Source organism: Ranitomeya imitator, chromosome 4 (genome assembly GCF_032444005.1).
Source record: "Ranitomeya imitator isolate aRanImi1 chromosome 4, aRanImi1.pri, whole genome shotgun sequence".
Classification (NCBI taxonomy): domain Eukaryota; kingdom Metazoa; phylum Chordata; class Amphibia; order Anura; family Dendrobatidae; genus Ranitomeya; species Ranitomeya imitator.
The window spans coordinates 516,680,854-516,705,001 of record NC_091285.1 but is presented as its reverse complement, the minus strand read 5'-3'; positions in this window follow the sequence as shown (position 1 = coordinate 516,705,001).

The following is a 24,148-nucleotide window of genomic DNA, read 5'->3' as shown; positions in this document are numbered from 1 at the left end:
TGTTTTTACTGTGCAGCCTGCACTTCTGAGCCGCAACTGGCGGTGTTGGAGCCCAGGAATAGCAGTTCAGGTGGTAGAAAGATGAACACAGCAGGAGACCTGGATGACACCCAATTACTTAATCAGGCAGAGGAGTGGCAAATTCCTGCGAGATCCAGGCCTGGTTCATTTTCAGGAAAGTAAGCCGGTCAACGTTATCGGAGGATAGTCGCATGCGACGGTCTGTTAGTACACCACCTGCGGCACTAAAGACACGTTCCGATAAGACACTAGCCGCAGGGCAAGCCAGCACCTCCAATGCATACTGGCTTAGCTCTGGCCATGTATCCAGCTTAGAGACCCAAAACTTGAACGGGGAAGAGCCGTCTGGGAGTACAGTAAGAGGGCAAGCCATGTAGTCTGTCACCATCTGACGGAACCGTTGCCTCCTGCTGACTGGAGCCGCCGGTGATGGTGTAGACATTTGGGGCGGGCACACAAAAGTGTGCCAGAGTTGTGCCATACTGGGCTTGCCTTGGGCAGAGGCACTGCTTCTGCTCCCTCTTTGGGCAGAGCCTCCCCCACTGCCTCGACGCACTGAGCTGCTTTGTAAAGCACTAGCAGCACTCCTCTCAGTTGGACAGGAGAAGATGATGGAATTCACCAGTGTGTCGTGGTACTCCCGCAATTTACGCTCCCGGGTCAACGCAGGGATGAGGTTTTGGACGTTGTCCCGGTAGCGAGGATCGAGGAGGGTGAACACCCAATAATCAGGCATGTTGAGAATGTGGTCGATGCGGCGGTCGTTTCTCAGGCACTGCAGCATGAAATCCACCATGTGCTGCAGAGTGCCAACCGGCCCAGAAACGCTGTCCCCTGCTTGAGACATGATCTCTGCCCGCTCGTCATCACCCCACCCTCGCTGTACACACTGACCACTGGACAATTGTGTCGCTCCCTCCTCTGGACGGAGCTCTTCCTCCTCCATTGACTCCTCCTCATCCTCCTCACAAATTGGCCCCTGCGTACCCCTTTGTGAGGAACCACGTGGCGCTGACTCTCCAGAAGCTGATGGAAAAGGTGACTCCTCATCCTCCACCTCTTCCACCACATCATCCCTTAACCCTTGCAAAGTTTGCTGAAGCAGGCAGATAAGGGGGACAGTCATGCTGACTAGTGCATCATCTGCACTTGCCATCCGCGTGGAATAATCAAAAGGACGCAAAACCTGGCAGACGTCCTTCATAGTGGCCCACTCTGTGGTTGTGAAGTCTGATCGGCGCTGACTGCGACTTCTTTGCGCCTGATGCAGCTGGTACTCCATAACTGCTTGCTGCTGCTCACACAACCGCTCCAACATATGTAACGTGGAATTCCACCGGGTAGGTAGGTCACATATGATGCGGTGTTCCGGAAGGCGGAATCGGCGCTGCAGAGCAGCAATGCGGGATCTGGCCAAGCTGGAACGCCGCAAGTGAGCACACTCTAGGCGGACCTTGTGCAGCAGGGCATCAAGATCCGGATAGTCCCTCAGAAAACTCTGCACAACCAAATTGAGCACATGTGCCAGACATGGGATGTGAGTGAGGTTGCCAAGGGCCAAAGCTGCCACCAGATTTCGGCCATTGTCACACACTACCATGCCTGGCTGGAGATTCGCTGGCAGTAACCACACATCGCTCTCCTGCTTTATGGCATTCCAGAGCTCCTGCGCTGTGTGGCTTCGATGCCCCAATGAAACTAGTTTCAAGACGGCCTGCTGACGTTTGGCCACGGCTGTGCTCATGTCGGTCATAGGTAAACGTTCACGGGTCCATGTGGGGGTGGACTGTGACGGATCCTGCAGAGAGGAATCAGAGGAACTGGTGTAAGAGGAGGAGTCGATGCGTACAGACTGGATTCCTGCAATCCTTGGAGTGGGCAGGACACGTCCTGCGCCACTCGCACGATCTGTACCTGGCTCAACAACATTAACCCAATGGGCAGTGAGGGAAACATATCGCCCCTGTCCATGCTGACTGGTCCACGCATCGGTGGTGAGGTGGACCTTGCTACTGACGGCGTTCAGTAGCGCATGTTTTATGTTTGCCTCAACATGCCTGTGCAGGGCAGGGACAGCCTGCCTGCTGAAGTAAAAGCGGCTGGGCACCTTGTACTGTGGGACTGCCAATGCCATCAAGTCACGGAAGCTGTCAGTCTCCACCAGCCTGAACGAGAGCATTTCCAGGGACAACAGTTTGGCAATGCCTGCATTCAGAGCCTGTGCTCGGGGGTGGTTGGCCGAGAATGCCCGCCTTTTCTCCCATGCCTGTACTACCGATGGCTGTAGAGTAGACTGGGAGTGTGAGGATGACTGGGAAGGTGGTGCTGTGGGTGGAATTACACAAGGTCTCTGGGAGGAAGCCAAACCAGCTGTGCGTGAGCTGGAGGAAGAGGCAACACGAGCTGAAGAGGTGGTAGCTGCCGCTGTTGGTTGGCCTACATCTTCAGTGTGTTTCTGTAACTCCACCGCGTGCCTGGTCCGCACATGTTTCCACATATTTGTGGTATTGAGGTTGCTGACATTTTTCCCTCTTTTTACTTTATGATGACACAGCTTGCATTTGACAAAACAAATGTCATCTGCAACTGTGTCAAAAAAGGACCAGGCACTGCAAGTCTTGGGAGCGCCGTTTTTGGCTTTGGAAAGAGACAGGCTCCTAACGGGTGCCAAAGTGGAGGCTACAGGCTCCGCAGTCTTCCCCCTCCCTCTCCCTCTTTGGCCCGTAAGAGGAAGCTCTTCCTCTGAGCTGCTCCCACCACCTTCCTGTTCCTCACGCCACGATGGGTCAAGGACCTCATCATCTCCACTACCCTCTGCCACCAACTGCTCCTCCTGGGTAGTCTCAGCAGCACAGTACGCACGAGAAAGCGGCACCTGAGTTTCATCATCAGATGCGTACTGCGCTGTGGTCACCGGAGGCACTGGCCCACCTGCCTCTTCAGAGTCAGAGAGAAAAAGGTGTTGGGCATCACTGCACACTGCCTCTTCTTCCATTTCTCCAATGCTGCTTGGCTGGCCCCCTGTTTCCAAGCCAAGAGATTCAGAGAACAGAAGTAGAGACGGCTCCTGTCCTGGGCTCTCTGACTGCCTGGCCAATTTGGCAGGTGGTGAAGAGACAGATGGCTGCTCTCCAGTGCTCTGTGCCTGAGAGGATGTGGCACTAACTGAAGTCGATGCCGAGGCGTTAGCTGCCATCCACCCGACAACGGCTTCAATTTGGTCTTCACGCAGCAGCGGTGCACGGCGCTCTCCGACAAAGCTGCGCATGAAGGACTGTTCCCTGCTGAAACTGAGTGACGACGAGTCACCGGCGCCCGCAGCAGGCACAGAATCACCACGTCCTCTCCCTGCTCCTCTCCCTGCTCCGCGCCCACGCCCACGTGCCTTACTCCCTGCCCTCTTCATCTTGGTTGACAGATAAAGATAAGCAGAAAAGTACTAAGGCCTTAGTGTGCTTATTCCTGTAATGCTCCTCCTAACAGGTGTAAGAAACACTAATGTTGTAAATTGTGGACTAAACTTTATTATTTTTCAAATGTGGCCTACACAAGTGTAAGTTGTGTTTGGTGAACTTAACCTTTTTTTTGGTGCAGATCGGGCTACAGAGCTAGTTTAAATCACACGGAGACCGTGCAGACAGCCGTAAACGGCGCTGCAAGGCCAAGAAACCCTCCTCTAGGTTATCCTATATAGTGTTTTTCCACTATTTAGCTGGATACAAGTGGAAAGACACTAATAGGAATTTTTTTTTTCAAATTTTAAACTGGCTGCACTATTTGAAAAAAAGGAAATTGTTTTTCAAGGTATGAGGCAGTAACGCACCCTGAGCTGAATCCAACCGGCTATGGCTGCACACAGACTACAGGGCGAGCTGCGCTCACACAGAGACCGTGCAGACAGCCGTAAACGGCGCTGCAAGGCCCCCAAAAAAACCTCTAGGTTATCCTATGTAGTGTTTTTCCACAATTTAGCTGGAGACTGGTGGAAAGACACTAATAGGAATTTTTTTTTTTTTCAAATTTTAAACAGGCTGCACTATTTGAAAAAAAGGAAAATTTTTCTCAAGGTATGAGCCAGTAACGAACCCTGAGCTGAATCCAACCGGCTATGGCTGCACACAGACTACAGGGCGAGCTGGGCTCACACGGAGACCGTGCAGACAGCCGTAAACGGCGCTGCAAGGCCAAAAAACCCTCCTCTAGGTTATCCTATATAGTGTTTTTCCACTATTTAGCTGGATACGAGTGGAAAGACACTAATAGGAATTTTTTTTTTCAAATTTTAAACAGGCTGCACTATTTGAAAAAAAGGAAAATTTTTCTCAAGGTATGAGCCAGTAACGAACCCTGAGCTGAATCCAACCGGCTATGGCTGCACACAGACTACAGGGCGAGCTGGGCTCACACGGAGACCGTGCAGACAGCCGTAAACGGCGCTGCAAGGCCCAAAAACCCCCCTCTAGGTTATCCTATGTAGTGTTTTTCCACAATAGAGCTGGAGACTGGTGGAAAAACACTAATAGGAAATTTGAGAAAAAATGTGCAGCAGGCTGCACTAAGAGCAAAAAAGAACAACTGTGTGAGGCAGTGTGAACCCCCCCTGAGCTGAATACAACCGGGTATATGGCTGCACACAGACTACAGAGTGAGCTGCACACACACACACACACACACACACAGAGACCTTGCAGAACGCTGTTAAAACAGCGCTGCAAGGCAAGAGCAAGGTGAACAGTGAAGAACACACAGCGTTTTGCTAAATTAGCCTTTGGAAAGGAAAATAAAGCAATTAGCTAGCTCAACTGGCCCTCAGTTAGAACACAGCGTCCTGTCCCTAACTGAAATCACAGCAGAGTGAGCGCAAAATGGCGGCAGCGCTTTTTTATAGTGCAGAGTGACATCATTTCAGCAGCCAATCCAAGCCTTGCCAGTACTTACATGCCCACCATGCTAAACAGGATGTGCCCACACTTTCATTCATTCCTCATTGGCTGCTGCGTTCAATTTGAATTCTGGGAACTTCCGATTCCGGTATCCGATACGCGGGAAGTATCGGAATTCAGTATCGGAATTCCGATACCGCAAATATCGGCCGATACCCGATACTTGCGGTATCGGAATGCTCAACACTAGTCATAGCCGATCGGCCGCGCTCACGGGGGGAGCGCGGCCGATCGCGGCCGGGTGTCAGCTGCTTATCGCAGCTGACATCCGGCACTATGTGCCAGGAGCAGTCACGGACCGCCCCCGGCACATTAACCCCTGGCACACCGCGATCAAAGATGATCGCGATGTGCCGGCGGTGCAGGGAAGCACCGCGCAGGGAGGGGGCTCCCTGCGGGCTTCCCTGAGCCCCCCGCAGCAACGCGATGTGATTGCGTTGCTGCGAGGGTCTCCTCACCTCCCTCCCTGCTCGAGCCCCGGATCCAAGATGGCCGCGGATCCGGGTCCTGCAGGGAGGGAGGTGGCTTCACAGAGCCTGCTCAGAGCAGGCACTGTGAAGCCTGCAGCGCTGCATGTCAGATCAGTGATCTGACAGAGTGCTGTGCAAACTGTCAGATCACTGATCTGTGATGTCCCCCCCTGGGACAAAGTAAAAAAGTAAAAAAAAAATTTTCCAAATGTGTAAAAAAAAATAAAAAAAAAATATTCCAAAATAATGAAAAAAAAAAAAAAATATTATTCCCATAAATACATTTCTTCATCTAAATAAAAAAAAAAAAACAATAAAAGTACACATATTTAGTATCGCCGCGTCCGTAACGACCCGACCTATAAAACTGTCCCACTAGTTAACCCCTTCAGTAAACACCGTAAGAAAAAAAAAAAAAAAACGAGGCAAAAAACAACGCTTTATTATCATACCGCCGAACAAAAAGTGGAATAACACGCGATCAAAAGGACAGATATAAATAACCATGGTACCGCTGAAAGCGTCATATTGTCCCGCAAAAAAAGAGCCGCCATACAGCATCATCAGCAAAAAAATAAAAAAGTTATAGTCCTGAGAATAAAGCGATGCAAAAATAATTATTTTTTCTGTAAAATAGTTTTTATCGTATAAAAGCACCAAACCATAAAAAAATGATATAAATGAGGTATCGCTGTAATCGTACTGACCCGAAGAATAAAACTGATTTATCAATTTTACCAAACGCGGAACGGTATAAACGCCTCCCCCAATAGAAATTCATGAATAGCTGGCTTTTGGTCATTCTTCCTCACAAAAATCGGAATAAAAAGCGATAAAAAAAGTCATGTGCCCAAAAATGTTTTCAATAAAAACGTCAACTCGTCCCGCAAAAAGCAAGACCTCACATGACTCTGTGGACCAAAATATGGAAAAATTATAGCTCTCAAAATGTGGTATTGCAAAAAATATTTTTTGCAATAAAAAGGGTCTTTCAGTGTGTGACGGCTGCCAATCATAAAAATCCGCTAAAAAACTCGCTATAAAAGTAAATCAAACCCCCCTTCATCACCCCCTTAGTTAGGGAAAAATAAAAAAAAATGTATTTATTTCCATTTTCCCATTAGGGCTAGGGTTAGGGCTAGGGTTAGGGCTAGGGCTAGGGTTAGGGCTAGGGTTAGGGCTAGGGTTAGGGCTAGGGCTAGGGTTAGGGCTAGGGTTAGGGCTAGGGCTAGGGTTAGGGTTAGGGCTAGGGTTAGGGCTAGGGTTAGGGCTAGGGTTAGGGTTAGGGTTAGGGCTAGGGTTAGGGCTAGGGTTAGGGCTAGGGTTAGGGCTAGGGTTAGGGTTAGGGTTAGTGCTAGGGTTAGGGCTAGGGTTAGGGTTAGGGTTGGGGCTACAGTTAGGGTTGGGGCTAAAGTTAGGGTTAGGGTTTAGATTACATTTACAGTTGGGAATAGGGTTGGGATTAGGGTTAGGGGTGTGTCAGGGTTAGAGGTGTGGTTAGGGTTACCGTTGGAATTAGGGTTAGGGGTGTGTTTAGATTAGGGTTTCAGTTATAATTGGGGGGTTTCCACTGTTTCGGCACATCAGGGGCTCTCCAAACACGACATGGCATCCGATCTCAATTCCAGCCAATTCTGCGTTGAAAAAGTAAAACAGTGCTCCTTCCCTTCCGAGCTCTCCTGTGTGCCCAAACAGGGGTTTACCCCAACATATGGGGTATCAGCGTACTCAGGACAAATTGGACAACAACTTTTGAGGTCCAATTTCTTCTCTTACCCTTGGAAAAATAAAAAATTGGGGGCAAAAATATAATTTTTGTGAAAAAATATGATTTTTTATTTTTACGGTTCTGCATTATAAACTTCTGTGAAGCACTTGGTGGGTCAAAGTGCTCACCACACATCCAGATAAGTTCCTTAGGGGGTCTACTTTCCAAAATGGTGTCACTTGTGGGGGGTTTCAATGTTTAGGCACATCAGTGGCTCTCCAAACGCAACATGGCGTCCCATCTCAATTCCTGTCAATTTTGCATTGAAAAGTCAAATAGCGCTCCTTCCCTTCCGAGCTCTCCCATGCGCCCAAACAGTGGTTTACTGCCACATATGGGGTATCAGCGTACTCAGGACAAATTGGACAACAACTTTTTGGGTCCAATTTCTCCTGTTACCCTTGGTAAAATAAAACAAATTGGAGCTGAAGTAAATTTTTTGTGTAAAAAAGTTAAATGTTCATTTTTATTTAAACATTCCAAAAATTCCTATTAAACACCTGAAGGGTTAATAAACTTCTTGAATGTGGTTTTGAGCACCTTGAGGGGTGCAGTTTTTAGAATGGTGTCACACTTGGGCATTTTCTATCATATAGACCCCTCAAAATGACTTCAAATGAGACGTGGTCCCTAAAAAAAAATGGTGTTGTAAAAATGAGAAATTGCTGGTCAACTTTTAACCCTTATAACTCCCTAACAAAAAAAAGAATTGGTTCCAAAATTATGCTGATGTAAAGGAGACATGTGGGAAATGTTACTTATTAAGTATTTTGTGTGACATATCTCTGTGATTTAATTGCATAAAAATTCAAAGTTTGAAAATTGCGAAATTTTCAAAATTTTCGCCAAATTTCCGTTTTTTTCACAAATAAACGCAGGTACTATCAAAGAAATTTTACCACTATCATGAAGTACAATATGTCACGAGAAAACAATGTCAGAATCACCAGGATCCGTTGAAGCGTTTCGGAGTTATAACCTCATAAAGGGACAGTGGTCAGAATTGTAATAATTGGCCTGGTCATTAACGTGCAAACCACCCTTGGGGGTAAAGGGGTTAAAAATCATGAAATGAATAAGAAGTGCAGATGTTACAAACATTCATGTTCATGTCCACTATTGTATTTGTGTGGGCATTTAGTTTTACTATCTTACCCCGACACAGACATATAAGAAATAATGTCCACTGCTGAATTTGTTTTATTGTAGTTACATTTTAAGGTTACTATTTTCGTCATAATATTGCTCTTAACCAGAAAATAAATTTAAGCAATAAATGACAAAGCCTGAGAGAGTGGTCATCATTCTTTATTAAATCTGAAAAATAGAAGAAAAAAAAATTATATTTACTTGAATGTAGAGTAACGAACAATTCACTGACAGTATTCTTCCCATTATCTAATTTCAATAAACTGAAATCTTGTTTTCCGCTTCACTGCAAACATAAATGCATGAGTGCCCTGCTGTCAATGTCCCTGATCAGGCCACACAGGCTTTAACACTCCTATCCAAAGTCTATAGCAAATCCTTACCCTCCCCCATAAAACTCAGAAAACAAAGAGACAAAAAAAGAAAGAAATAGTGTTTGCATCAAGGTTGTTGTAGATGATTGTAAAAAAAAAGCTTTACAAACAAGGCATTCTACTAATGGTGAAAGCGAATAATTGACAATTGTAGTGTATTTTGTTTCAGGAAATGCTGTAATAAATTAATGAATTATTACATTGACAAACAGGATAATCAACTAATCTTATCAATGAATTCCATATCAATGTGTAGTAACCTAAAAGGAGCATGCACACATTAAAATGGCCATCTTGCTGTGACCATATAAACTATTGGTAAATGTTACTGAAATTAGTGTTAGCATTATCTTTCTTGCATACAAGACGTTTTCTCAAGCTTCCCATATCAGGCCTCTTTCACACGTCCAGATAATTCCGGTACCGGAAAAATCGGTACCGGAATTATCCGTGTCCGTGTGTCCGTGTGCTTACGTAGCACATCAGTGTGGCACACGTGCGGCAGCCGTGTGCCGACTGAGGACCACACGGACCGTGCAGGAGACAGCGCTACAGTTAAGCGCTGTCCCCTGCGTGCGGTGCTGAAGCCAGTATTCATCCCTTCTTCCCAGCAGCGTTCGCTGGAGAGAAGGAATGAATAATCTTTTTTTTTTCTTTCCCCTTAAAAATAAAGTTTGTGCGTCCCCTCCTGAGGAGACATCGCTGGAGCTGGGTGTCAATGGGTATTTCCTGGCAAGCGGGGGGGGGGGGGCGCACAGGGGATGGGAGGTGGGAGGGGGTGCACAAACTTTATTTTTAAGGGGAAAGAAAAAAAAAAGATTCATTCCTTCTCTCCAGCGAACGCTGCTGGGAAGAAGGGATGAATTCCGGCTTCAGCACCACACGCAGGGGACAGCGCTTACAGTTCTGCTGTCTCCTGCACGGCACACAGACTGCACACAGACAGCATCCGTGTGCGGTACGTGTTTTACACGGACCCATTTACTTTAATGGGTCCGTGTGATCCGAGCTTTCCAACAAAAACTGACATGTCTCCGTGTTTTTCAAATGGACACACGGTCCGTGAAAACACGCTGATATGTGCAGAGACACATTGATTTTAATGCGTCTACGTGACTCAGTGTCTCCGGTACGTGAGGAAACTGTCACCTCACGTACCGGAGCCACTGACGTGTGAAACCAGCCTCAAACAAACTTGAAATTCGGATTGCACATGGATGGCATGATTTTATCACAAACCCATGGACTTCAATTGATGAGTTTGATCTGCAACTTGGATCAAATTCAGACATGTCTCTGTGCTTTGGTGTAGACCCATGGATGGTCCATAAATATATACAGACATATAAGCAGCCCATAGATTATAATCGGTTTGGAAAATATCGATAGAACTGATAAATGAAAAACTGTTTTATAAAAGAGGCCTGCATTCACAAGTCTGATGGTTGTTATTGGAAACAGTCAACAAGCTTGCTGACATACGCGCCCCTAGCAGCTCAGCCATGCTTTTGTAACAAAATAGGTAAATCAGCTGCAATTATTTAACACCACCTTGTGTAAAGTCTTCTCAGTAATATCCAGAACAAGCTCTGCGCAGATATTGAAGCATCAAGTATGGCTGGGAAACGTCCCTGGAGCCTGCAGAATTGCAGTCGTTCTGGAGAATTATACAAGACAAGTGATGTGATGTATAGGCATCTTTTTACATAGAGTCATTCTATATGTTACTTGTAAGAGACTGTTCATACCCTGAATGAGATGACAACATTGGTGCCTAATAAACGCAAGTTCTGCTCATTGTGTTGCTTTAAGGGCTCGTGCACATGAACGCAAAAATCGATCGACTGCTATCCATCATTTTGATGTTAATTAATGAGGCAGTGCACATATCCAATTTTTTCTTAGGACAGAGTGGTCTGAGGAAAACAAATTACAGCTTGCACAATTTGCCTCCGATAATTGGAACGCAGTCGGCTATTCATGCCTATAGGTCTATGGAAAACATCGGATAGCACTCACATGACATCCCAGTGTGGTCCAATTTTCACAGACAAAGTGAATGGATTGAGTGGAGAAACTGTTTTTAGTCTTCACCTCTGAAAAAATCGGATCAGATTTTGATCACCCTATGATCAATATACACTTATTGAAATTTGATAATGGGAAGAATACTGTCAGAGAATCGTTCGTTACTCTAGATTCACGTACATATTGCATAGCACAATCAGACTAATTTTGGGGGGTGAGAGAAAAAAGTCTGTGTGACCTAAGCATAAGGCTAAGGTCACACACAATGCTTCTCGCACAAGAGAGACTCGGTCCAATCATGCTAATCACACTTTGATCAGACTCTGAGCACAGGTTGACCAGAGTGTGGTTAGAATGCAATCCCATTTTCTTTGAGGTGGTGAAAAAAAAGTTCTACACCTTCTCTTTATTGTATTGTCAGTCCATGAAAATCGGACAGCACTCAGATGTCATTTGAGTGCGGTCCAATGTTTTCAATGAACCCATAGACATGAATGACTGAATGCATTCCGATTATTGATGGCAAATTGTGCATGTTGCAATTCTTTTCCTTGGACCACTCAATCCGAGGAAAAAAAATCGGATATGTTCATGGCCTCACTGAAAAACATGGGGACAAGTTCTATCTGTCAAAACAACGGATATTACTCATCCGATTTTTACAGTTGTGTGCACGAGCCTTAAGTAAGCTGCCTAATTTCCTTACCCAAAACTGATGAGCCATTTTTTATGTTTTCTAGCGGGATACCTTTGTTTTCCTGCCTGACACAGCCAAACCAGATCTCCACTATGCACTGACGAGGAGCAGTACCCCGAAACACAGTGCTGCAAATTGAGATTCTGGTTTGGCTATTATCCTAGGTCATATGACAAGGCTCGTTAAAGGGTCAACATTGACTGTTAGCATTGCTACTTCCGATAGGTGGCACTAGAGTTCTAGTCCTCTTCCTCTATGAAGAGACAATCTGCATATTTCCCAGAAGAGCATTGCGGCTTTAAGTCTCCTCATCTCGGCATGCTTAGCATCTCAATCCCCACAAGGAGAAATGATACTTCTTGGATATACCTCAGTATTTGTAAGTCAAAACCTGGAGTGGAACAATCAGAGGAGAAGAACAATCAGAGGAGTGCAACAATCAGAGGCATATAACACTGCCTATGTAGTATATAGCAGCCACGCGGTATCTAACACAGACCACGTAGTATACAGCAGTGTGGGCACCATATCCTGTTAAAAAAATAATTAAAATAAAAAATAGTTATATACTCACCCCCTGGGATCCAGCGAAGCTCCGGCGATACACGCGCCAGGATGCATTGCGTAATTACCCAGATGACTTAGTGGTCTTGCGAGACTGCTAAGTCTTCTGGGTAATTTCACAATGCATTGCCGGGAACGGAAGATGGCGGCAGGCGCCTGGGTCTCGGCGGACTGCGAAGGGTGAGAATAGCAGATTTTTTGTTTTTTTACATAAGCATCAATAGTACAAAGTTGGGGACACAGAGGGTTAAAAGCAGCGGTTACGGAGTGCGTTACCTGCGGCATAATGCTGTCCGTTACCGCCAGCATTAACCCTGTGTGAGCGGTGACTGGAGGGGAGTATGCAGGCGCCGGGCACTGACTGCGGGGAGTAAGAAGCGGCCATTTTCTTCCGGACTGTGCCCGTCGCTGATAGGTCATGGCCGTTTTGCCGCGACCAATCAGCGACTTGGATTTCCATGACAGACAGAGGTCGCGACCAATGAATATCCGTGACAGACAGAAAGACAGACGGAAGTGACCCTTAGACAATTATATAGTAGATAATTTCAGTTGTTTAACACTTTTTTGTTAAGTATATAACTCCACATGTGTTAATTCATAGTTTTGATGCCTTCAGTGTGAATGTACAATTTTCATAGTCATGAAAATACAGAAAAATCTTTAAATGAGAAGGTGTGTCCAAACTTTTGGTCTATACTGTGTGTGTGTATATATATATATATATATATATAAGATGTTGGCCCAATCGTAATGCATCGGGTATTCTAGAATATGTATTTATGTATGCATATAGCAGCCACATAGTATATAGCACAGGCCACATAGTATATGGAGCCATGTAGTATATAGCAGACAAATACTACGTGTCCTGTGCTATATACTATGTGGCTGCTATATACATACATATTGTAGAATACCCCATGCGTTAATACAGGCCACGCAATATATAACAGTGGCCACGCAGTATATAACACAGCCACGTACTATATCACACAGCCCATGCAGTATATAGCAGCCACGCAGTATATAACACAGGCAACGTAGTATATAACACAGGCCACGTAGTATATAACACTGGCCACGTAATATATAGCACTACCCACGCAGTATCTAGCAGCCACGTAGTATATAACACTGCCCACGCAGTATATAACACTGCCTATGTAGTATATAGCAGCCACACGGTATCTAACACAGCCCACGTAGTATACAGCAGTGTAGGCACCATATCCCTGTTAAAAAAATAATTAAAATAAAAAATAGTTATATACTCACCCCTGGGATCCAGCGAAGCTCCGGCGAAACATGCGCGGCTGCCGCCATCTTCCATTCCCAGGATGCATTGCAAAATTACCCAGAAGACTTAGCGGTCGAGACCGCTAAGTCTTCTGGGTAATTTCGCAATGCATCACCGGGAATGGAAGATGGCGGCAGTCGCAATGCATCGCCGGGAATGGAAGATGGCGGCAGGCACGTGCGGCTCGGCGGACTGCGGAGGGTGAGAATAGCAGGTTTTTTGCTTTTTTATTATTTTTAACATTACATCTTTTTACTGTTGATGCTGTATAGGCAGCATCAATAGTAAAAATGTTGGTCACACAGGGTTAATAGCAGCGGTTACGGAGTGCGTTACCCGTGGCATAACGCGGTCCATTACCGCCGGCATTAACCCTGTGTGAGCGGTGACTGGAGGGGAGTATGCGGGCGCCAGGCACTGACTGCGGGGAGTAAGGAGCGGCCATTTTCTTCCAGACTGTGCCCGTCAGCGACTTGGATTTCCATGACAGACAGAGGCCGCGACCAATGTATATCCGTGACAGAAAGAAGGAAAGACAGAAGTGACCCTTAGACAATTATATAGTAGATATATATAACATATATACTCGTGTCTAAGCTGAGATTTTCAGCACATTTTTTGTGCTGAAAACGCCCCCTCGGCTTATAAACAATCCAGAAAGCTGGTAAGGGAGGGGGAGCGGCAGAGCAGCGGCTGGAGCTGGCTAACAGAAGACATCATACTCACCTTCCTGGGCTGTCACTGCATCTCTGCCCCTGCATCTCCGTCCCTGAATCTCCATCCCGGTGCCGGTGGCCCTTACTGTGCTGTTCGTTCACGTGGTATCACTCAATAAGGTAATGAATATGCACGCGTCTGCACTCCCATAGGCGTGGAGCGCATATTCATTACCTTAATGAGTGGTACCACGTGACCACTCAGCACAGCTGCCGCAACGGGACAATGGAGATGCAACGACGGTGTGAGGAGGGTGAGCAAGATGGGGGGAGTGAGCCATGCGGGTCTGGGGGAGCCATGCATACAAAAGGGGGAGCCATACATACCAGGACAGGAGGGGCGGGAGCCACACGTAGCAGGACAGGACGGGGAGAGCCACACATAGCAGGACAGGACGGGGAGCTCACATAGCAGGACAAAATGGGGGAGCCACATACCAGGACAGCGACAGGGGGAGCCACACATAGCAGGACATTGACGGGGAGCCATGCATAGCAGGACAAGGATGAGGGGACAATGCATACCCGGCATATATTCCAGTCAATAAGCCTCCGCCTCCTTAATTGCAGAGATAGAGATGCTATTCTTCGTTTGGCAAGGCAGAAGGGCCCCATTAAACTCAACAATGCCATCATATCGATTTTTCCAGATTTCTCCATGGAGCTCCAGAAACAGCGGGCACGATTTATGGAAGTCAAGAAGCTACTTCGAGACAAGAATATAATTTATTCCATGCTCTATCCAGCCCGGCTCCGCATTGTCCATGATGGATCCTCTTTATTTTTTACAGACCCAGCAGAAGTGACCGAATGGTTGCGGTCTCGCGGAGGGTCCAATGCCCCCAAAAAAACCTAATTTGGGATCTTTATCAAATGGCAATATAAATAGAGCTCTTTACGTGGGTGCGAAAGATGTCAATAATACCGGACACTGAATTCAGTGAGGGTATCCCCGTTTCTATTTGACTGTGGGAGTATGGAATCATGCTCCTCTATTGTTCAAGTTCTGTTGGGTTTGAGATTATGCACTAGTTTTGACTGTTTGATGTATATGGTTGCCGCCAATATTGATTTTCTGCTCTGTGGGGTGTCTCTGGATCACGCCCGTATATTGTTGACATGTATTATTTTTCCCTTTATATATAAATATGGGATCTAAAATTATATATATGACCTGGAACATACGGGGTATTAAGACTCCTCGGAAGAAAATTAGGGTATTTTCACAGATCAAAAAACACAATCCTCATGTTGTGGCATTGGTGGAGACACACCTGACTAGGGATACGGTTCGATGTATAAAAAAGCCATGGGTACAGTGGTCGCTCCATGCATTTCATACTAGCTACTCAAGAGGGGTCTCCTTGTTGATACACAGGGGGGTTAGATGGGAGGCGAGAGAAGCACGGCGGGATCCTGAGGGCCGCTTTGTCTTTGTACATGCAATTCTCAATTCATGTGAATATGTGATACTGTGTGTTTATAACCCTCCCCCTGCTAATATGTCGGTTCTCCGTATGGCATTGGGTTTCTCCTTAAAATATCCAGATGCCAATGTTATCTGCATGGGTGACTTTAACCTAGTCATGGACCATTCTATGGACAGAGTAAGATTGGATAACACAGTATCCGGGGAGTCTTTGCCTCAGTCACCCTCCCAGCTGGCGCTGTTTATGGATGGCAGCGGTTTGTTGGACTTGTGGAGAATGAGTCACCCGGAGGTTAGAGGGTATACCTGCCACTCATCCACTAAACAATCTTTATCTCGTATAGACTATATATTTGGATCTAGTGGTGTGGCACTGCAGGTGGATAATATTGAACATGGTAACAGAGGGATTTCAGACCGCAGTCCAGTAATTCTTAAACTTAAATATGGTCAGTCCAATAACAATAGATCCTGGAAATTAAACCCTTTCTGGTTGAAATTGATAGATTCTAGTGACAGGACAATCGAACAATTAAATTGTTTTATTTTAGCGCATCCGGAACCCCAGAATCTTGGTTTATTTTGGGACACTCTGAAGGCATATTTAAGGGGGTGCTTGTCCTCTACAATCTCCTACATTAAAAGGGTGACGGCGAGGGAGGATGATGAGATGGAGCAGCGATTAAAGGATTCAGAGGCTACATACAGTTAGGGCCAGAAATATTTGGACAGTGACACAATTTTCGCGAGTTGGGCTCTGCATGCCACCACATTGGATTTGAAATGAAACCTCTACAACAGAATTCAAGTGCAGATTGTAACGTTTAATTTGAAGGGTTGAACAAAAATATCTGATAGAAAATGTAGGAATTGTACACATTTCTTTACAAACACTCCACATTTTAGGAGGTCAAAAGTAATTGGACAAATAAACATAACCCAAACAAAATATTTTTATTTTCAATATTTTGTTGCAAATCCTTTGGAGGCAATCACTGCCTTAAGTCTGGAACCCATGGACATCACCAAACGCTGGGTTTCCTCCTTCTTAATGCTTTGCCAGGCCTTTACAGCCGCAGCCTTCAGGTCTTGCTTGTTTGTGGGTCTTTCCGTCTTAAGTCTGGATTTGAGCAAGTGAAATGCATGCTCAATTGGGTTTAGATCTGGAGATTGACTTGGCCATTGCAGAATGTTCCACTTTTTGGCACTCATGAACTCCTGGGTAGCTTTGGCTGTATGCTTGGGGTCATTGTCCATCTGTACTATGAAGCGCCGTCCAATCAACTTTGCAGCATTTGGCTGAATCTGGGCTGAAAGTATATCCCGGTACACTTCAGAATTCATCCGGCTACTCTTGTCTGCTCTTATGTCATCAATAAACACAAGTGACCCAGTGCCATTGAAAGCCATGCATGCCCATGCCATCACGTTGCCTCCACCATGTTTTACAGAGGATGTGGTGTGCCTTGGATCATGTGCCGTTCCCTTTCTTCTCCAAACTTTTTTCTTCCCATCATTCTGGTACAGGTTGATCTTTGTCTCATCTGTCCATAGAATACTTTTCCAGAACTGAGCTGGCTTCTTGAGGTGTTTTTCTGCAAATTTAACTCTGGCCTGTCTATTTTTGGTATTGATGAATGGTTTGCATCTAAATGTGAACCCTTTGTATTTACTGTCATGGAGTCTTCTCTTTACTGTTGACTTAGAGACAGATACACCTACTTCACTGAGAGTGTTCTGGACTTCAGTTGATGTTGTGAACGGGTTCTTCTTCACCAAATTAAGTATGCGGCGATCATCCACCACTGTTGTCATCCGTGGACGCCCAGGCCTTTTTGAGTTCCCAAGCTCACCAGTCAATTCCTTTTTTCTCAGAATGTACCCAACTGTTGATTTTGCTACTCCAAGCATGTCTGCTATCTCTCTGATGGATTTTTTCTTTTTTTTCAGCCTCAGGATGTTCTGCTTCACCTCAATTGAGAGTTCCTTTGACCGCATGTTGTCTGCTCACAGCAACAGCTTCCAAATGCAAAACCACACACCTGGAATCCACCCCTGACCTTTTAACTACTTCATTGATTACAGGTTAACGAGGGAGACGCCTTCAGAGTTAATTGCAGCCCTTAGAGTCCATTGTCCAATTACTTTTGGTCCCTTGAAAAAGAGGACGCTATGCATTACAGAGCTATGATTCCTAAACCCTTTCTCCGATTTGGATGTGGAAACTATCACATTGCAGCTGGGAGTGTGCACTTTCAGCCCATATTATATATATAATTGTATTTCTGAACATGTTTTTGTAAACAGCTAAAATAACAAAACTTGTGTCACTGTCCAAATATTTCTGGTCCTAACTGTATATAGCAAATCAGACCAGCAGTAACAGGGCTGAATGGCTCACCTCCCAGAGATTGTATATCCAACATATAGACGTTAAATCGAAACGTAAATTATTCTTTACCCGGCCGTCAGTCCTATTTTGAGCTGGGGTACCAGGCCAGTACGCTCTTGGCTTTCTTAGTGCGCCAACACAACACATCCAACACAATATTACAAATCCGTGTGCCTGATGGCACATTAGTATCTTCTACTGATGAGGTACTTCAAGGTTTTCACGATTATTATAACTCGTTATATAAATCTGGTAGCGGTTTTGATACTGATGAATGTTTGGATTATTTATCAGATATAACGTTTCCCTCGCTGAGCCCATCCCAACAAGCCTTTATGGATGCGGAGTTTACTTTGGAGGAAGTGGAACAGGCTATAACGGACATGGCTACTGGGAAGGCCCTGGGTCCTGATGGGTTTCCCATTGAGCTGTATAGGAAATACAGGGATAAGTTGGCACCGCTTCTATTGAAGGTACTCGGGGGAATATGGAGGGGAGAGTCTGTCCCTGAATCGTTTTATGATGCCAATATTATAGTACTCAGGAAAGAGGGGAAGGATCCTCTCGATTGTGGATCGTATTGACCTATATCCCTTGTGAACGTAGATTACAAAATTTTTACTAAAATTCTAGCTACCAGACTGAATACGATTATATTAGATCTCATACACCCGGACCAGACTGGCTTTATGCCTGGGAAAAGTACTTTCATCAATATTAGACGGGTCCAATCAGTTATTCAATATAGCTCTTTGGAGCCAGATAATAAGTGTGCATTGGCATCGCTGGATGCAGCCAAAGCTTTTGACTCCCTTGAGTGGTCCTTTCTGTTTGCATGTTTGCGGAAGTATGGTTTTGGGGACAAATTTCTGAAAGGGATAGGTACATTATATACGAAACCTAGGGCGCGTATGATAGTGAATGGCTCAATATCCGAGCCTTTTTCTTTACATAGAGGAACTCGCCAGGGATGCCCTCTTTCCCCTGCTCTATTTGCATTGGCGATAGAGGCTCTGGCAATACGGATGAGATCCTCCATTGACATCAAGGGGATACGCATTGCAGATCGGGTAGATATTATTGGCCTTTATGCTGATGATATGGTGGTATTTATGGATCAAACAGAGGATACGCTACCAAAAGTAATAACGATTATAGACAAATTTAGCAAATTCTCTGGTCTTTATATAAATTGGGATAAGTCCGCCTTGATGCCTCTTTCTCATATTCCAATGTTGCGTCTCGAAACTCTCTCGGCATTGCCCATTGTCTCCAATTTCAAGTATCTGGGAATACATATGTCTCAACATAGCAGATTTGATTTACAATTTAATATTTACCCATTAATTGATCTGGTAAAATCTAAATTTACTACCTGGGATAAACTCCCTCTCTCTGTGGTCGCATTAATTTGATCAAAATGATACTGCTCCCCAAGTTAAACTTCTGCCTTCAACACAGTGCTGTCCCAATACCTCAATCCCTCTTTGCGACTCTAAATTCCCTAACCACGTCTTTTATATGGGGGAAAAGTAGGCCTAAACTTAGGCTATCTACTCTGCAGAGACCGAGGCGGGGGGAGGAGCGGCTTTGCCAGACTTCTACTTATATTAGCTAGCCGGGCAGGTTAAAATGATAAATAAGTGGATGCCCAATAATTCTAATTCTCTCCCTAATTCAGAGAGTCATCTGCTTTATTCTGCTCGGATTGATTGTCCACTGGGGTTTTTGGAAATGGATAGGGTTGGTGTTCCCCGTTTGCTACCTTTGCTTCGGTTGGCAAGATCAATATGGAGTCAAATAAAAAACATAGCCAAATTTGTTGATATAGTGGCAGAAATGCCACTGTGGAATAACAGTTATTTCCCGGGATTATTAGGCCACCCATCCACGGAATTTTGGATATCACACGGTGTTCTCTCAATAGGAAATGTACATAACGAGGGTTTTTTTTACCTCCTTTGAACAATTACAAAATACTTATAACATCCCAAGATCCCAGTTTTTCCACTATCTACAATTGAGATCAGCCTTTCAATCACAAGTGCAAAATATGGGTGCGGGTCAAGCCATTTCATCTCTTCCATTGATAGGTATTCTCAATTCACAAGGTCCTCAAGGACTTATCTCCTCTTTATACACTTATCTGTTATCCAATAGGAGAGGGGTCTACTATAGATTCTATTAAGAAGAGGTGGGAGGGGCTTCTTCCAGATACACTGGGGGAAGAATGGGAAGACATTTTGGAATCTCCAACTAAGGTTTCCCCATCATTTAACAATAGGATGACTCAGCTGTACATAATATATCAATCCTATCTGACCCCGACTCGGCTTTTCAAGATGGGACGTCTCCATTCGTCAGATTGTCTGAGATGTCACTTAAGTGATGCGGATTTTATTCATATGATATGGTGATGTCCCATTATCTTTCATTATTGGAAAGAGGTGACGACGTTGTTGACATCCTTGTTGCTGATTCCTGTCCCACTTGAGCCATTGACCTGCTTATTTGGGGTGTGGGATGCGGAGGTTTGGGACCACCACACTGGGATTTTTTTGCGAGAGACACTGTTCCTGGCGCGAAAGGTACTGGTGCTGCGATGGATGGGTGGTTCTTGCCCATCTCTTAGAGCTTGGGTGGATTTAGTGAACTCAATTATCCCGTATGAACGGACATTATATCAGAATAGAGGATGTCCAGATAAATTTGAGAAAATATGGGGTAAATGGAACTCCTCTCATCATTATCTATAATACTTTAATATATACGTATGAAGTGAGGTCTGTGGTTTTGGGGACATTGCTTACAGGGTGAAATTTATACGGAACTTTCTTTTGGCGGCGTTCTTTTAGTTCTTTTAGTAGTTGATGTAGTTAAGGTTATATAATAGTATAGTTGTGATTGACATGCACTGTTTATTACTCTTGTAATACTATGCATTGTAACGATCCACACTGTATGTCATAATGGATAATGATAGAAACAAATGCAAATGTGTGTATTGTATGATTTATTCTGCAATTAATAAACGAATTTAAAAAAAATAAAAATTTGGTGCCTCGACTTATACTTGGGTCGGCTTATACTCAAGTATATACAATTATATATATATATATATATATATATATATACATATATATATAGGGCTCAGTCCTTGGCCCCTTCTCTTTTCCCTCTACATGGCCCAAATTGGACAGGCCATAAGCAGATATGGCTTTCAGCAGCATCTTTATGCTGATGACACACAACTATACACGTCATCCCCTGTCCTTACCCCCGCTGTACTACGTAACGTCAGTGACTATCTGCCCGCAGTCTCCAGCATTATGCCAACTCTCTATCTAAAACTCAACCTTTCCAAAACCGAACTTCTTCTTCTACTCCCGCCGTCTACTAACCTCCTTAAATCTGACATTTCCCAGGCGCATTGTCTGGGTGTTATGTTTGACACCAATCTCTCCTTCACCCTCCATATACAATCTCTTGCCCGCTTACACCTAAAGAACATCTCTAGAATCTGCCCTTTTCTCACCATGGAAACAACAAAAACCCTCACTGTCGCCCTGATCCATTCCCGCCTGGACTAGTGTAACGCTCTATTAATTGGCCTCCCCCTCACTCGACTTTCCCCTCTCCAGTCCATCCTCAATGCAGCAGCCACGGTCATCCACCTGGCTAATCGTTACTCGGATGCGTCCGCTCTTCGCCAGTCGTTACACTGGCTACCCATTCATTATAGGATCCAATTCAAAGTACTTGTTCTCACCCACAAAGCTCTCCAAAGTGTGGCACCCCCTTACATCTCCCCCCCATTTCTGTCTATTGGCCTAGCCAATCGCTGCACTCTGTAAATAACTTTCGACCAACCTCTGTACTAATCCGTACCTCCCACTTCCGACTCCAAGACTTCTCCCGCATTGCGCCAATCCTCTGGAATGCTCTACCCCAACAAATTAGGACCAGCTACAACTTGCTCAGTTTTAGGTGCTTCCTCAAAACACACTTGTTTAGAGCGGCCTATCACGTTCACTAATCAAAGTCATTTTATGTTTGTGCGTGTGTAGCCCATTCATTATCTCCACCTATCCCCCACCCCCTGAAGATGGCTGGACCTTCACTGTAAATACATCATTGTAAATACACACCTGTACTTTGTATCTCCCCCACCTCATTGCAGATTGTAAGCTCTCATGAGCAGGGTTGTTTTATTTTGCTTTAATCATTACGTAATTGTTTACGCTGTTACTTATGATTGTTGTGTTTGAAACTGTTTAACTGTAAAGCGCTGCGGAATATGTCGGCACTAAATAAATAAAGATTATTATTAAGGAGTTTGAATGTTCTCCCCGTGTTTGCGTGGGTTTCCTCCAGGTTCTCCGGTTTCTTCCCACATACCAAAAACATACCGATAGGGATTTTAGATTGTGAGCCCCATCAGGGACAGGGATGATAATGTGTGCAAACTGTAAAGCGCTGCGGAATATGTTAGCGCTATATAAAAATAAAGATTATTATTATTATATAGATATAGTGAAGGAAATTATTATTTGATCCCCTGCTGATTTTGAAATTTTGCCCACTGACAAAGACATGAACAGTCCATAATTTTGAGGGTAGGTTAATTTTAACATTGAGAGATAGAATATCAAAAATAAAATACAGAAAATCACATTGTATAAATTATATAAATTTATATGCATTTTGCAGTGAGAAATAAGTATTTGATCCCTCTGGCAAACAAGACTTAATACTTGGTGGCAAAACCCTTGTTGGCAAGCATGGCAGTCAGTTTTTAGCAGTTGATGATGAGGTTTGCGCACATGTCAGGAGGAATTTTGGTCCACTCCTGTTTGCAGATCATCTCTAAATCATTAAAATTTTGAGGCTGTCACTTGGCAACTCAGAGCTTGAACTCCCTCCATAAGTTTTCTATGGGATTAAAGGGAACCTGTCACCCCATTTTTTCAGTATGAGATAAAAATACTGTTAAATAGGGCCTGAGCTGTGCGTTACAATAGTGTATTTTGTGTACCCTGATTCGCCGAGTTCGCATCTCGGCTTCAGGAAAGTGGCCGCCGCGATCTCCATCTGCGCACGCGTGGCATCCCGCGGCCATTTTCCTGAAGCCCCGGGCAGCAGAGGACTCCATCTGCGCACGCGCGGCCTCATTAAGATGGCCGCCCCCACCGATCACCAGGGAAATAGCGCCGATCGCGCATTTTTTCTTCACCTGCGCAGTGGATTCAGCAGTTGAGCATGCGCAAACCACTATGCCACCAACGGAAAGATATGCAAGATCTGGGGAAGAAACAGAGATGTCACCACGCCCATATGACCAGACAAGCCTGATTGACAGGCGAAAACGGCGACTTTGGTAAGGTATTTCGGCACCATAGGTGGGGAATCAGGGTACACAAAATACACTATTGTAATGCACAGCTCAGGCCCTATTTAACAGAATTTTTATCTCATACTGAAAAAACGGGTTGACAGGTTCCCTTTAAGGTCTGGAGACTGGCTAGGCCACTCCATGACCTTAATGTGCTTCTTTTTGAGCCACTCCTTTGTTGCGTTGGCTGTATGTTTTGGGTCATTGTCTTGCTTGGAGACCCAGGAACAACCCATTTGTAATGTCCTGGCAGAGGGAAGCAGGTTGTCACTCAGGCTTGACAGTGGGGACAGTGTTCTTTGGGTCATAGGCAACATTTCTCTTCTTCCAAACACGGCGAGTTGATTTAATGCCAGAGAGCTCAATTTTTGTCTCATCTGACCACAGCAGCTTCTCCCAATTACTCGGTAAAATATATGACATAAAGGAATATTTGACATGTGATACGGATCATGTAATATATCTTCTAATATGTCAATGTAATCTTTGGTATATTGCTGAGATGACATGTGCATTCAAGCTTAGGATGAACCAACACCGATATACCATTCGAAAGAAAAGAATGGACCTTCCAGTCCCCAAACATTTTGTGGAATGTAATCACACTGAAAAGGAGCTTAAGTGCAAAATAATAGATGTGGTCCCAACTTTGAGGAGAGGAGGGGATAGAGAACAAATTTTAAAAAAGAAGGAACTTAAGTGGATTTATGAACTTAAAACACTTAAAGGGACACTGTCACCTGAATTTGGAGGGAACAATCTTCAGCCATGGAGGCGGGGTTTTGGGGTGTTTGATTCACCCTTTCCTTATCCGCTGGCTGCATGCTGGCTGCAATATTGGACTGAAGTTCATTCTCTGTCCTCCGTAGTACACGCCTGCACAAGGCAATCTTGCCTTGCGCAGG